The sequence below is a fragment of the Dermatophagoides pteronyssinus genome, unplaced genomic scaffold, assembly GCF_027571235.1.
Source record: "Dermatophagoides pteronyssinus isolate colony J.1.1.1.1 unplaced genomic scaffold, Derpt_VIB-CSIC_2022.12 sq0005, whole genome shotgun sequence".
NCBI classification, from domain to species: Eukaryota; Metazoa; Arthropoda; class Arachnida; order Sarcoptiformes; family Pyroglyphidae; genus Dermatophagoides; species Dermatophagoides pteronyssinus.
The window spans coordinates 3,047,233-3,061,935 of NW_027461529.1; positions in this window are offsets into that span (position 1 = coordinate 3,047,233).

Sequence of the window (14,703 nt, forward strand, 5' to 3'; positions counted from 1 at the left end):
CTTGTGTGTTGTGTTTGTTTTCGGTTGTCTATTCTGTAGCTAATTTGCATAAATATTAAACTTTTTTCTTTTCTTTTCTTTTTTCTGATTCTTTTGAATCTATTTTTTTCCTATTCTTCTTCTTCTCTGATGATGATGATGATGATATTGACTGTGATTCTTTCAGTTTCGTTTTTTTGTTTTGTTTTTCGTTTCGGCTGTCGTCATCGCCATCACCATCATCATTATTATTGTCATTTGCTAGGAGCTTTTCGATTTTCAATGAAAAAACGAAAATCGAAAAAATCAACGGTTGTCATTCAATGAATGTCTAGAAATTGGATCGAAATTAACGAAAAATTCGATATCTGATGATGATTTTCTATTTCTACCGTAACGGGTCCATTTCTGTAATTGATGCTGGTGGTGGGCGTCATTTTTTTGGCGTAGGTGGGTGTGTCTAACAAACAAACAAACAAAGTGAATAAAATAAACAAACTTTCAAACATTTTTTTTTGATTTTGAAAAAAAATCTTTTTTTTTCATCATCAGTCAGTCCAGTCAGTTTGTTTTTTTATAGGGAAAAGTTTGTTAGTTTTTTTTCAAACAAACATCTTTTGTTGTTGTTGTTTTTGAAAATGTTTCCGGAAACTTTTTTCTCTATCTCTAGTTTTCTTTCTTTCTTTCTCTTTCATGTCAACATTGACAATTTCTATTTCGATTTTTTTTCAGTCGTCATCATCATCATCAATTGAAATGGAAAATCAAATCACCAAATTTGAACAGAGAAAAAAAAACATTATCAATGTTGATGATGATGATGGCAATGACAAGGCGCCCAACTGGAACGTTTCATCAATGATGATGATGATGATGAAAAAGATAGAAAATTATTTCAACAACAACAACAACGAAAAAATTTGACAACAAAAGAAAATTCAAGAATTTTTTATTTTTGAATGTTTGAAGAATGAACTGAAAATTTTGACAAAAATTTTTCAACATTCTATTTGAACAACAACATTTTTCATCGACATCAATGGATGATGACAACAATAATTTGATTCAAAGTCCAAACGAAGAAGTTGGAAGAAAGAAAAAAAAATAAAATTATTGATTTAACGATAGTGAGAGAATGAAGAGAATGTAGAAAGAATTCTTTTTCAACAATCGATAATCAAATGATGAAATTTTTTCTATTTGGCTCCAACTTGGTTTGATTTTTCATTCATTTGAAAGTTCATTGATTTTTCGAAAAGAAGAAGAAAAAAAGTTGAATTTTTTTTATCCAGTTCATGAAAACGATGCATCGCACACACGATTTGATAAAAGGAAGGAAGGAAGGAAATAATGATTGTGTATAGAATTGAAAATTATTCAGTTTTCAATTCAATTCACAATATCTGCAAATAAGAAAACAAAAATTTGATGAATGAAAAGATTTTTTTTCTGTCTCCATCTTTATCATTTTTTCGGTTTTTTACTGAAGAAAATTTTCTTTGAAAAATTTTGAAATTTCACTTGCTTTTTGTTTGTAAGGATTCAAACAACAGAAATCCAAAAAATCCGACTGACCGATTGAAATGAAAATGAAATGAATTTTCTTGCTGGCAACCAGAATCCAAATATATTTTTTTTTTTTTTGGGTTTGATGTCAAATACGTGCCCGTACACTTAATGACCAAAAATGATCATTTTTTATTGATTTCAAACACAAAAAAAATACTCGATATATCTATCTATGTTCGTTTGTTTGTGTTTATTTCTGATTATTGTTATTGTTTTTTTCCGTTTTTCGTTGGTTGTTTCGAAAATTCATTCTATATCATATGGTCCATTGATCTATCCATACTAGCCATTCATTTCATTTCATTTGATTTTTATTCGATTTGTTTTCTGTTTTCGACCAGATAAACAATATTACACCCACACACACACAAACAAATGAAAGGGGCAATGAAAAAATTCAATTCAATCGATTGGATTTACAATGGAAACCAGTCAACAACAAAAAAAACAATGAAAATAGGCAACAAAATAACCAATATCGACAAACACGCACGTACAAAAAACTAAAACGAAAACTAGCCGGATTTCAAACAACAAAAAACATTCATTTTTATTGTCATCATTGATAATGATTTTTCGGAATAAACAAAATAAATTCATGATGTCAATAGTGTTGTTGTTGCTGACCATGACGGTAGAAATAGTTTACCCTTATGTTTTAGTGTATGGTATGTGTCCATTTTCAAATAAATTATTTCGATTAATATAATTTTCCATTACAATTCATTTTGTTTTTTTTTTTTGCAAAATATTCTTCAAATTTACAAATTCAAACCTTTTGTTTTCAATGCAGATAGATATGACAATCTTTTTCTTTTTTTTTTTTTGATTATCAAAAAAGGATGATATCGTATTTGACACGTGCGATTGACAGTCAACCAATCATACAATCAATATACACAAAGAATACGTGCTTCCATTCAATTATCTATCAGCTTTGTTTTTCTTCCTTATTAGATTTTTCCTAGATCAAAGCAACCAACCAAAATAATGATGCTGATAGTGTTTTCCCGTAGTAAATATTATTGATTAGTGTTAAGGCAATTTTCATATTGTGGTTGTTGGTGATGTGTGGATGGCAGTTTGTCCAATGTAATGACCAAAATGGAATAAACATCCATCCAATTCCTCCCACACACATACAGACCAAACTATCATTTTTTTTGGGTGACAAATATCTGTATGTGATATATAACGTTTGATATGACTGTCATTTTGTTATTGACGTACGCGTGTATTATATTCGTATATTTCCCTCCAAACAAAAATAATAAGTCAATTTTGCCCATCTCTTTCTCTCTCTATTGAATAATGATAATAATGATGATGATTATCATCGGGAAAAAAACAAAAATGTTACGGTTTGTTTGCTTGCTGCTGGTAACTTAAAACGTTAAAAATTACCGAAATAAAATGAATGAATGAATGGAAAATCTGATTGGTTCCGGTTTTATCATTATCATCATCATCAAACCAAAAACTATGAATGTAGATAAAAGAAAAACACAATTCCAAATTCATAATTGATGATCTTCAAAATTGGCTATGACAATAGCGAAACTGAAATTTTTTTTTTATTTTGATTTTTGAAAGACAAAAAAAGTAAAAGAATCAGCGATGCCTTGTTAACAACAATAACAACAACAATGACAAAACAATATCGATATGACTGACTCATCATTGAAAAAAAATGGATTATTGATGGCAATCAAAGACCGAATGAAATTGAAATTGATTGATTATCTCTCTCTCTCCCTCTCTGTTATCATCATTAGTATCAAATAATAATCAAATATTTTCATTCAATTATATTACTTCTTTGCGTAAAATCCATAGTAAGAAAAATATGATTTTAATCTCTTTTTGACTGATTACAATTGATTTATGATAAAAACAATCAAAAAAGAAATGATCCATCCATATCAATAATGATAATACATTCGCAATTTTCATTATTATTTTTTCAATGTCTTTCTGTCTGACCAAGCACACAACAACAAAAACAGAAGAAAATAACAGAATACAAAATTTTTTTTTTTTGACTGAAAACAAAAATTCAATGAAATATTAAAATGTTGTTTTCGCTGAAAGTAATAAATTAGATCTAATTACAGGTTATGGTGTAAAACGAACAAAGTGAACAGAACAAAACAACAAAATCTTTTGCCCCAAATTATTTTTTATTCAACATAGTGTGTTTTGAAAAAAAAACGTCAATTTGGAACGAAAATATTTTTGTTGTTGTTTTTTTTTCATTGATTCTTTGGGATTTTTTTGGCTTCGGTTTGATGGTGATGATGGAAGAAAAAGCAGAGAGAGAGAGAAGAAGATATCGAAATCATTGATCAGGTATAAATAGCCAATTTATACTTTTTAAAAATGACGATGATCGTCATCATTGAAACAACAACAAAAAATTTTGTGAAATCAACTAAGGTGAGGCTAGGCTTGGCTTAAGTTTGGCTTCACTTGACTTGACTTGAAAAATGTTGTTGCTTGTTATCAATATTTTATTCTACGTTTTTTTTCTAAGTAAGAATTTTTCCGTTTTTGTTGTTGTTGTTTATATTGAATTCTTGTTTTTTTTTCTGTTTTGATCCATTATCAAAACAGAAAATTAGTATAGCCAATCCCAGATATCATTGTGTAACAAATTTTGTTGTTGTTGTTCGAAGATTTTAACAACAACAACAACAAAATTAATCCACTTAATTAATAGTTGAATGAAAACAAAAAAAATCCTAATAACATAGATTCAGAGATTTAAAATTTTTTTTTAGATTTTCTTTTCGATTATCAACTTGATCAATCAATCGGTGTGTTTGTCAAACTTGGGTTAAAATAGCCGGGAAAAATGACCAACAAAAAACAAAATAAAATTCTGCTGGTATCCAAACTAATCACAATCGTTTGCTGTTGTCATTCTATAAAAGACCCAATATAAAAGCCGACCATTATCATCATCATTATCGTTATATACAGAGAAAAAAGTTTGGTGAGAAACCAAAAACGATCAAATATCGTCAATTGGAAACTGAAAATCTAATGATGATGATAATGATAATTATATTTGGTGTGTCAATGTTTCAAACATAAATATTATTCACAAAAACAAAAACAAAAAATGATAATGATAATATCTATTTCTACACTTGATCATTTTCGTTTTTCTTTTGTTTTTTTTTTTGACGACGGTTTTCCAATTTCATCATCATCATCATCATCACCAATCCATCTGCCTTGGTTCGCATAATAGTCCTGAAAAACAAAACAAAAAATATGTAAATGTAACTTGTAAGGCGTTTTTTTTCATTATTTGCAGAATAATCACATTCACAAATGGTTAACTTGTTAGATTGGTAAAAGGTGTTTTTTGTTGTTGTTGTTGTTGTGTTTGTTTGATGTGGATTACAACCAAAAAAATAGATATATTTCGATTGTATCGTTCGATATCGATAGGCGTATGTTTTTTGTTTGGTTGTTTTGTTTTTGGTTCCAAAAATAATAGTTATTTAATTGCTATGTTTGTCTTTTGTCAATTTTTTTTGGTTTTTGTTTTGTTGTTTTGTTTACAAATTTCCATTTTTCCCCCTGTTTATTTCAATCTTTTGTTTTTTTTCTCTGATATCCGAATGTGAAAATGGAATCTGAATCCAAACACGAAATCTATCCATATCGATTTTAGTTTTGGGATTTTTGTTTCTAAGGAATTTTTTCGATAGAAAAATATTCATGGATATCACGCAAATCTATTTTTTGTTTATAGCGTCAGATTATGAATATGAATATACCGAAAGAAAAATCTCAAAACATTTTCAATGATTTCTTCATTCATTCATTAAAAAATCAAATTCAATCATAGTAAAATCAATTGAATGATTTGAACAATCAAAACAGACAAAAAAACGATTTTTAGATTTCATTTATAGGGGTTTCACACTAGCAGCAATGTGAATGAAATATTTCAAATGCAATATTTCAGTCCATAAGGCTGAAATGTAGTGAAATATTGCATTTGAAATATTTCATTCACATTGCTGCTAGTGTGAAACCCCTATTACCCAATTTCTAATTGTAGTACCATATAATTTACCTGTCTAAATTGTCGCATCCATATCATCATCATTGTAAAATAATAATAATAATGATGATGCCTAAAAGATAATCATTACATGTCATGTCATTACACATACATCTAAATTTTTCTTTTCTAAAATTTAATTTACGTTTAAAAACAAGAAGAGAAAAAAAATTCATTCATTCATTGAATCAATCAAGTTGTTTCATCAACAACAACAACAACATCTAAATATTATTATTTGTTGCTTCGATTCTATTCTATCATCATCATTATCATTCATTTCAACCAACAAAAATGCCGGGCATTTTTTATCATCAACAAACCAAAACTGAAGAAAAAAAAATTGAATGAATAAATGAATGTGAATAGTATGCAAATTTACGTACGCGCTATGTATGGTATACGCGATTGACTTGTTTATATCTTTGCTATCTTCACTGTGTGTGTGTGTGTGGCTTTGCATAAATTTGAATAAAATTTCAATAATATTTATTACAAATTCAGTGTATCTATCTGTCTATGTTGTGTTATTTGCCATAAGCACATGATCAGTGTTAAAATAGTGAAAAAATAAATTTTTTCAAATTCTCCATTCACAGAAAAAAACAACAACAAATTAATGCAGAAAAAAATATATATTTTTCACTTGTAGATTTGATTTGGTTAAAGTTTTCTCAAAAAATTCAAATTCAGATTTTCCCCCTTGTATCCGATTGATGATGATCATGATCCTGATGATGACGATAATTGATTAATCGATGGTTAACCTCCTTCCTGATTATTTACTAATTTTTTGAAGTGAACAAGACAGAAAAACAACAACAACGGACAACAAACTTGTTGCATATTTGAATGTTCAAGAATTTCACAGGCTAAAAAACATGATGGAATATGATTCGATGAAAATCCCTAATAACAAATATTTCAGATTTTCAAAGACGCAGAGTAAAAAAATAGCAAATAAGTTTGATCATTGAACCGATGTTTGGAATAATCAAATCGATTGAATTGTTGATGATATGACATTTCATTTCATTTGATTTGATATGATGATGATCTGATTCAATCAAAATTATTTTCACTTGAATAATAATCATAATGTGATCTTTCTTTACAAGTTTACATCATTACATTTCTCTGGATGGCCACCAATGAATGAAATGAAATTGTCTTTTTATCTGTAAATTCATTGTATGATTAGAATTTGATGATGATGTTTTTTACATTGATCACTTAACACAAACAGAATCTAATTCCAATTGAAAATTGTAATAGATTTCATTTCAAATTCAAATCAGAAAAAAAATGTCATCATCTCCAAATAATTCTTATGTAATAGTTTGATCATAGTGATGATGTTTAGATTAGATTTTTTTTCAAATCAATGCTGGAAAATTCATTGATTCACTTGTCACATATTTTTCTTTACTTTCTTTTTTTCTTCGGTCATCAAAACATTATGTTCGTTTCAGATGTGTGTTCAAATCCAGAAGAAAAACAAAAAACAAAAAATGTCAACCACTATTCGTTCACATATAATCAATCTTGTTTTTGCAAGAAACGAAAAAAATGATGTTCGATGATATGAACCGTAAATTATCATCAACATTATTATCAAAAAAGATTAAAAGAAACTTGTCACGAATAAAATAGAAAAATTCTGAATCCTAATGACTTTTTCTTATTCATTCATTTATTCTGGAAACAAGAATCTGGATCTGTTTTTTCTTTTCTTTTTTTTCGTTGTTTGTCATCATCGATTTGATCTGATGTAATCCAAACATATAAACTAAATGAATCAGTGAATGATGTGATGGTTAAGACAACCAAATGTATTTGATAATATTTGTGAATGAAATGAAAAAAAAACCAAATCAAACACACACAGTGAATCCATTCATCCGTTTATTATATCTGATCAGAGAAAAAGAATATAGTTTTTTTCGATTCTTCGGTTCTATGAACAAAGATTATTATTATTATTATTATTCTTCGAGGAAAGAGAGAGAAAAATCTAATCTTGATCATCATCAGAATAACGTCTTATATAATAATGATGATGATGATGATTGGATGAAATTTGTCGATAGTTTTTTTCGTTTTGTTTTTTGATCTAGCCCACGCACACAAACAGAATCCACCATTAGTGAATGAGGATGATGATCGAAATGTAAAATTTTCCAACAATGTTGCTGTCGATGAAGAATCCTAGAATATAAAAAACAGAAAAAGTTAATCAAACTAAGTAAACATACACACTCATTCGATTTTCTATAAGGTTCCAATTGGAACAACAACAACAACAACCAAATAAATAAATAAATAAATGAAAATAATGATGATAATAAACCAATTCGACTAACCCTCAATAACAACAACAGCAAGAATAAAATAAAAAACAACTTTTGGCTAAAGATACAAATTGAAAATGAATGTTGTTGTTGTTGTTCATTTTGTACGACCAACAACAACAACAACAAAAAAAGGTTCATCAAAATAATTGCCTAAATAACGAAATCAAATGAAATGAATTTTTCTATTTAAGCATCTTTATTTTATCGTTTTGCTTTTTAGTTTCATTTCATTTTCCTTTTTATATTTATCCTATGTTATTTTACTTGGTAAAACCAGCAACAACAACAGAAAAAATTGAAATAAATTCATTTCAAACAATGAAAAAAAGACATAGGCAGACGATAAGAGAAATGAAAATAACTATAAATTATTCGGGATTATTTCGACAAACAAATGTACATTGGAAAAAATGAAATGAAATGAAAGCGATGATAACCAATTTTTTTTTCACCAAGAAAAATCCATAGATTTTCAATTGTTAATGTTTTTTCTCCAGTTTGCTACTTTATTTCAAAAAAAAAAAAATTTAAAATTCAATTGATTCTTACTCACTCACTTTCTTTCTGTTGAAAAAAAATCCATTATGACCCAAGAATGACCAATGGATGTTGACCATCATCACCATCAATATCATTGTCCATTATCATATTGAATATATACAATATATATCTATTGATTCAAGGGTCAGTTTCTTTCTTTTCATTTTTGTTTCTTCCTCTCTTTTTTCAATCCAGGGTTAATTGTATTTGCTTGTTAATACTGTCTATCTGAACTATTCTAAACCAGTGAAAAAAATTCAATTTAAAGTTTAAATTTTTTCTTTCTTCAAAATCTTATTATTAATGGAATCCATGAAATGTCATCATCATCATTATTATCATGTGTGTGTGTGTGGTGACAATGTGGCAAAAACCATAAAGAACATTATAAAATCGTATTAAGGATTAACATTAGAATCAAACAGACACACACAGACACACACAAGATAATGTTATCGAAATGAAAAAAATGTCATTTTTCTTCTCTGTTTATTTTCACCCAAGCTATTATATAATATGATATGATTTTCAACCAAGTCGACAATATCGATTTAATCTTTGATATCATCATCATCATCTTATGATGATTTACGAGTTTTTATTTTTCTTTCGGGGCTTTCTATTTTGGGTTAAAAATAAAATCAAAAAATTTTTTCATTTTTTTTTCAAATGAAATTGACCAGATACTGAAAATGAATCCGAAAAAACTGTATGTGTTTGCGGTCTATCAGGAGGCTTTTGGTTAACTATAAATGTGAAAAATTTTTCTGGTTTAATAACCGAAAGTTAACACTATTAACCACCACTATCATCATCATCATAATCATCATTATGATGATAGTGGTGATGATTAAAAGCGTTTAGCACATTTTGACTTTTTGTTTTCCTGCCACACAAAAATATTATCTTTTCACAATATGATCAATGACAATCATCATCAACAACAACAGCGCGATATTTGGCACGTGGCCAAAAAATAAGGCGTGCGTGTGTGTGTCAAATAATAATAATAGAAAAAAATATTTCGAAAATTGAAAAAACGTGAAACTATTTATCCATCATAATCATCATCATCATATGGAATATGATTCTCAATAATAAAAGAAAAATCTGAAACCACCATCATCATCATGATTGACTAAAAATCTATCATATTTAGTCAAATACACACGTGACAAATATATACAATATTGTAACTGTATCGTTTTTTTTCGAGAAAATTTCTCTTCCGAAAAAGTGATAAATGTTTTTCCTAAAAGATTGATGTGTGTGTGTGTGTGTGTAAAGATGCGAATGATTATTGTGATGACACGTGATGATTTCTGTTTTTTCTTCTTCAAAAGTATACTTTTTTCAAGTTTAAATTTCATATTTTCTTTTCAATGTTTTTTGTGGCTGGCCAATCATAAAAATCAAACCAAAAAAAAACAAACTTGATTCAAGGTGCCGAAATGATTTTGGATGGTTGTTGAAAACATGAAAAAAACCAAAAACCAAAAATTTATTCATTTCGGAAAACCACAATCATAATTTTGCCACGAGCCAATTTCATCTGATAATGATGATGATTATTCAATGAATAAATTTTGTTGGTATTTTTTCCTTTCGTTATGAAAATAAAAGCTTAATGTTTTTTTCTTTTTCTCTGTTGTTGATTGGCGGCAAAATTTTATTTTTTTTTCTTTAAAACGATGTTCGCGTGCTAAAGAATCCGGTAATAATAATAAAATTGTCTAAGATTGAAATAAAGTGATGAAAGGAGTAAGCGCCAGAAATATTTAAAAAAAAATGAAAAAAAATCTTGTTAAGTAAAAGAAAAAACAGAAAAAAAACAGAAAAAAATATCCATATGTTATAAATGTCAGAAACACACAGAAAATACACTTGACTTGAAATAATTGATAATGATAACCATTGGATTAAATTGAAAATGAAAATGATGCTTGCTAATAATGATAAACAAATATCCATACAGATACAGTGAGAGAGTAGAATATTATCATCATCTTTTTGCCGCATCTCCGGTCTATTTCAAAGTCTCTTGGTTTTGGTTTTGGTTTCGATTTGAACCATAAATTATCTGGAAACAACAATTTTGAAAAACGAAAAAAAAATGAAAAAAATATTTGAAATAAAAGGATTAACCAGCCAAACCAAACCAAACCAAACAAAAAAATTGTCCATAAACAGAAAAACGTCCAGAGAACAAAAATCATTATTATTATTATTCAATCAAAATACATAATTGGTTTATTTATTTTTTTGGGTGATTTCATTGATAAATTGTAATGTGGAGAAAACCATGGATGTTTGTCCATAAGTGTGTGTGTGCATATGATCAGATTATTCTGATCATGATGATCGTGAAATAAAAATCACGCCTTTTGTGTGAAAATCAACAACAACAACAACATGGTGAACAATGAAAAAAAAATGTCAAATGCACATGACATTTACTAAAACGAAAAAGTAATGATCTTGATGATGATGATGATGATGATGACACATACAGAAATTCAAAATCTTTTGATCATACACAAAAGGCGTTATTTTTTTCCCTCTCTCTTTGACTTGATATTTGGACATTCATTCATTCATTTCATTGATGCAACGTGTTTGTCCTTTGTTTTTCTGTTTCTGTTGTTAGCTTTATGGATTTAGACAATTCAATTTGATGTGCGTGAATATTTCTTGAAAATCACTTACTTTTTTTTGTTTTCATTCATTCAATTTTCCTTTTTCTAATGTTAATATTATTTTGATTATGATTATTATCTTTTTGATTTTCGTTCAAATCGAGAAACCCAGAAAAAAAACTCTGAAAATCCAAATGTATAGTAGTAGAAATGTTTTGTGTGTGTGTCAAAACAAGAATAAAGATTCTGAAAATGAAAATGTCAAACTTAAATTGATTGATTACATATTCGGATAGATGCGATTATATTTAGTTGTTGTTGGTGGTGGTGGTGAAAAAACAGAATCTCTATGAATGTTTGTCGTTGTTTGCGGTAGTTTTTCCTTTTTCATTGATAAAACAAAAAAAAACTCATCACAAACGCACAGTGAGATAAAGAGAGAGAGAGAGAGATTCAAATGACTCTTGACTTTATTGGATTTTTTTTTTTGTGTTTGTTTTATTTGATGCTCCAATCTCTCCCCTCACCATTATAGATCCATTTAAATTTCGATTTAAACCATCAATCAATCAATCAAGAGAGAGAGATTGATAAAGAACCAAAACAAAAATCCAATAAAATGACTTTACAGTACTGTTGTTTTTTTTATTTGATAAAACTTTTTTGATCGAATGAAATCGATATGATGATGAACAGCATGTGTGTGTCATTTTGTTGAAAATTTTCATTGTACTTAGTTTCGTGAGATTCGTATTAAAAAAAATGAAAATTTGTGTCGTTGTTTTCTTTTCATTTGATCAAAATCTCACATTAAGATTTCGAGTTTTTTTTTCGTTTTTTGGTCAACATTATTCAACAACAACAACAACCGAAAATAATTACAGGTTTTGCTGACCAAAAAAAAACCAAAAATCATTTGTCTAATTCTTCTGGTTCTCATCATTCATTCATTGAATTGAATGTTTTTCTTGCTTGCCGGATGGTTTTCAAAATCACACTTAAAAGAAGAATTTTTGAGATCGAAAATGACAATTATCATCATCATCATTTCTATACTATGTAATTTTATCGTTTTGTTTTTTTGTTTTTCAAATGTTTCCTATTGAAAATAGTAATGATAATAACCGGTGTTTTTGTTTTTTCTTAATCGAAAATGATTAAATTTGAATAAAATACGATAAACGTTTACAATAATAGCTATATGTTTAGCTATTTGAATGGCCTATTATTTATTTTTTTTTAAACAAGAAAAACGTGCAATTTTTAAGATAAACTTTGTCGTTTATAAACATCTTTATTTTTATAATTAAAAAAATCAATGTGAATCAACAAAAACAATCAGCAATCAACGTAGAAAAAAAACCATTGAAAAATCTATGAAATAATAATCAATAATTCATCAATGAACTTGTTTGAACGATAATTTTGTCGCGACTCGAAAAAAAAAGAAAAAAAAATAGTCATCATCATCATCATAATAATAATCTTTATGATGACTGGAGTAAAACAAATAAACAAACAGAATGAATTCTGTTTGCATAAAGAACCAAGAAAAAGAAAAAGAAAAAACCAAATGTAAAATAAGTCTGAAGTGTGGTTTATCACCTTTTTTTCTTTTGCTTTAAAAAATTTTCTTTATTTTTTTTTGTTGTCGATGATATTCATATGATGGTGATGGTTATATTTCATTTTTTTTCATCGTCGTTTGTTTTGGATGTTGTCAAATGTCGATCTCTAAATGTCGAACTATATGTTTGTCTCGACTCGACTCGAATGATAATAATAATGATGACCAAAAAGAAACCAAAGAAAAACAGAAAAAAATGATAATAATAAATGATCATAGAAGAAGCAGCAAGAAGAAAAAACTTTTTTATTTTCATTGCTGACTTGCTGGCTAGCTTGATTGAATTTTCCTTTTCTCCTGCAATCATATCCTTCTTCTTCTTCGTCTTCTTCAATCATCATCCATTAAAGTTTTTTTTTTTGATTCCATTCCATTACGGATATAGTGATTTAGATGAATTTTTTTACTTTTCTTTTAAAAAAATGATAAAAAATTTGTAATTTTCTTTGCCAAAAAATGTTTATGTCGATGTGTCTCGGTGTGGGTGTCAAATTGATTAGGAAAAACAAAAAAAATTCATAAATAAAACATTCAGATATGAATGTCATCATCACCGATAACATTTGAATTCAGCTTTTGTTTTGGACAAAAAAAAACAATAATGTCCACTAATAAAAAGTAATGAAGAAAATTAAAACAATCGATCGATCGATCTGTGTGTGTGTGAATGCAAATTTTTGCTGTCGAGGTTATTGTTGATGTTCAATTTTTTTTCATTTTCTTGAATAGAAAAAAAAATCTTTGATGATAATCATCGTCATCATCATCATTTTTTTGAGTAATTATCATTATCATCATCATCATAATGATGGCCATAATGATGATAATGATCAATATGATAATTTCTTTACTTACCTGCCATTATTCATTATTGTTGTTCATTAAAAAGAATCGATCGGTTCGATCAACTTTATTTTTTTTGACTGTGTGTCGATCGAATAATGATGATGAGGACGGCTATTTAAACACAATCAACGACAATGATTAAGCAAGATTTTCTTCTTCTTTTTTTCTCTCTTGATGTGATCACAAATTATGTAAATTTTTTTGAAAGATTTCTTTAGAAAATGGCGACCATTTCTACCCCGGTTTTAATAATTACGAAACTTTTACAAAAATCAATTTTTATTATTATTTCAAAAAATCGATACGATTTTTAATTTGATTTGAATAATCAAAAGAAAAAAAAATGATTTTTTTGCACCGATTTTTGTTTTTGCTTCAATGTTTTTTTTTGTTGAAAAAAATTCCGTTTGAAGAGAAAAAAAAACTTATAAAGAATCCATAAATGATGATGATTATTTTTTTTAGTTGAAGAATGGAGAAAAAAAATCACAATATTTACATATATCGATAATAAATGATATGTAAATGATTTTTCCAGCCAACGAAAAAAACGAAACTATTCAAATCATCATTATGGCTAATCGGTATTTCTTTCTTCGTTTCGCTCAATATTGTTTGCTTGTTTCAAATCTCATAACGATAATGATGATTAGAGAATACCCAGAATCAAAAAAAAACTGAAAAGAAAAAAATTTCCCGTTAAAATTTATATTGATTTTTTTTTTTGGTTGAAGAAAATTTCTCATCATCATCATAATCGAATTTTGATTAAAATGATAATCATTGTTTTTTTCTCCTACAAAGATAATGATAATTACAATGTCATAATCATTTTTGGAATTTTAAACTTTAATTTTATTTAATGATCATAATTTTTTGTTGTACTGGTTGTCTATTCTTCTAGTTACAAAGTTTCAAAACAAAACAAAAAATTAAACAATTGAAAAAGTTTTCATTGAAATGAAATTGGATAACTAAACCGTGAATGATCTCTTATCTCTCTCGATGATTGGCCAAAAGAATTTTGGCGACTATTTTTACATCATTCACATTCACATTCTTTTTACTATT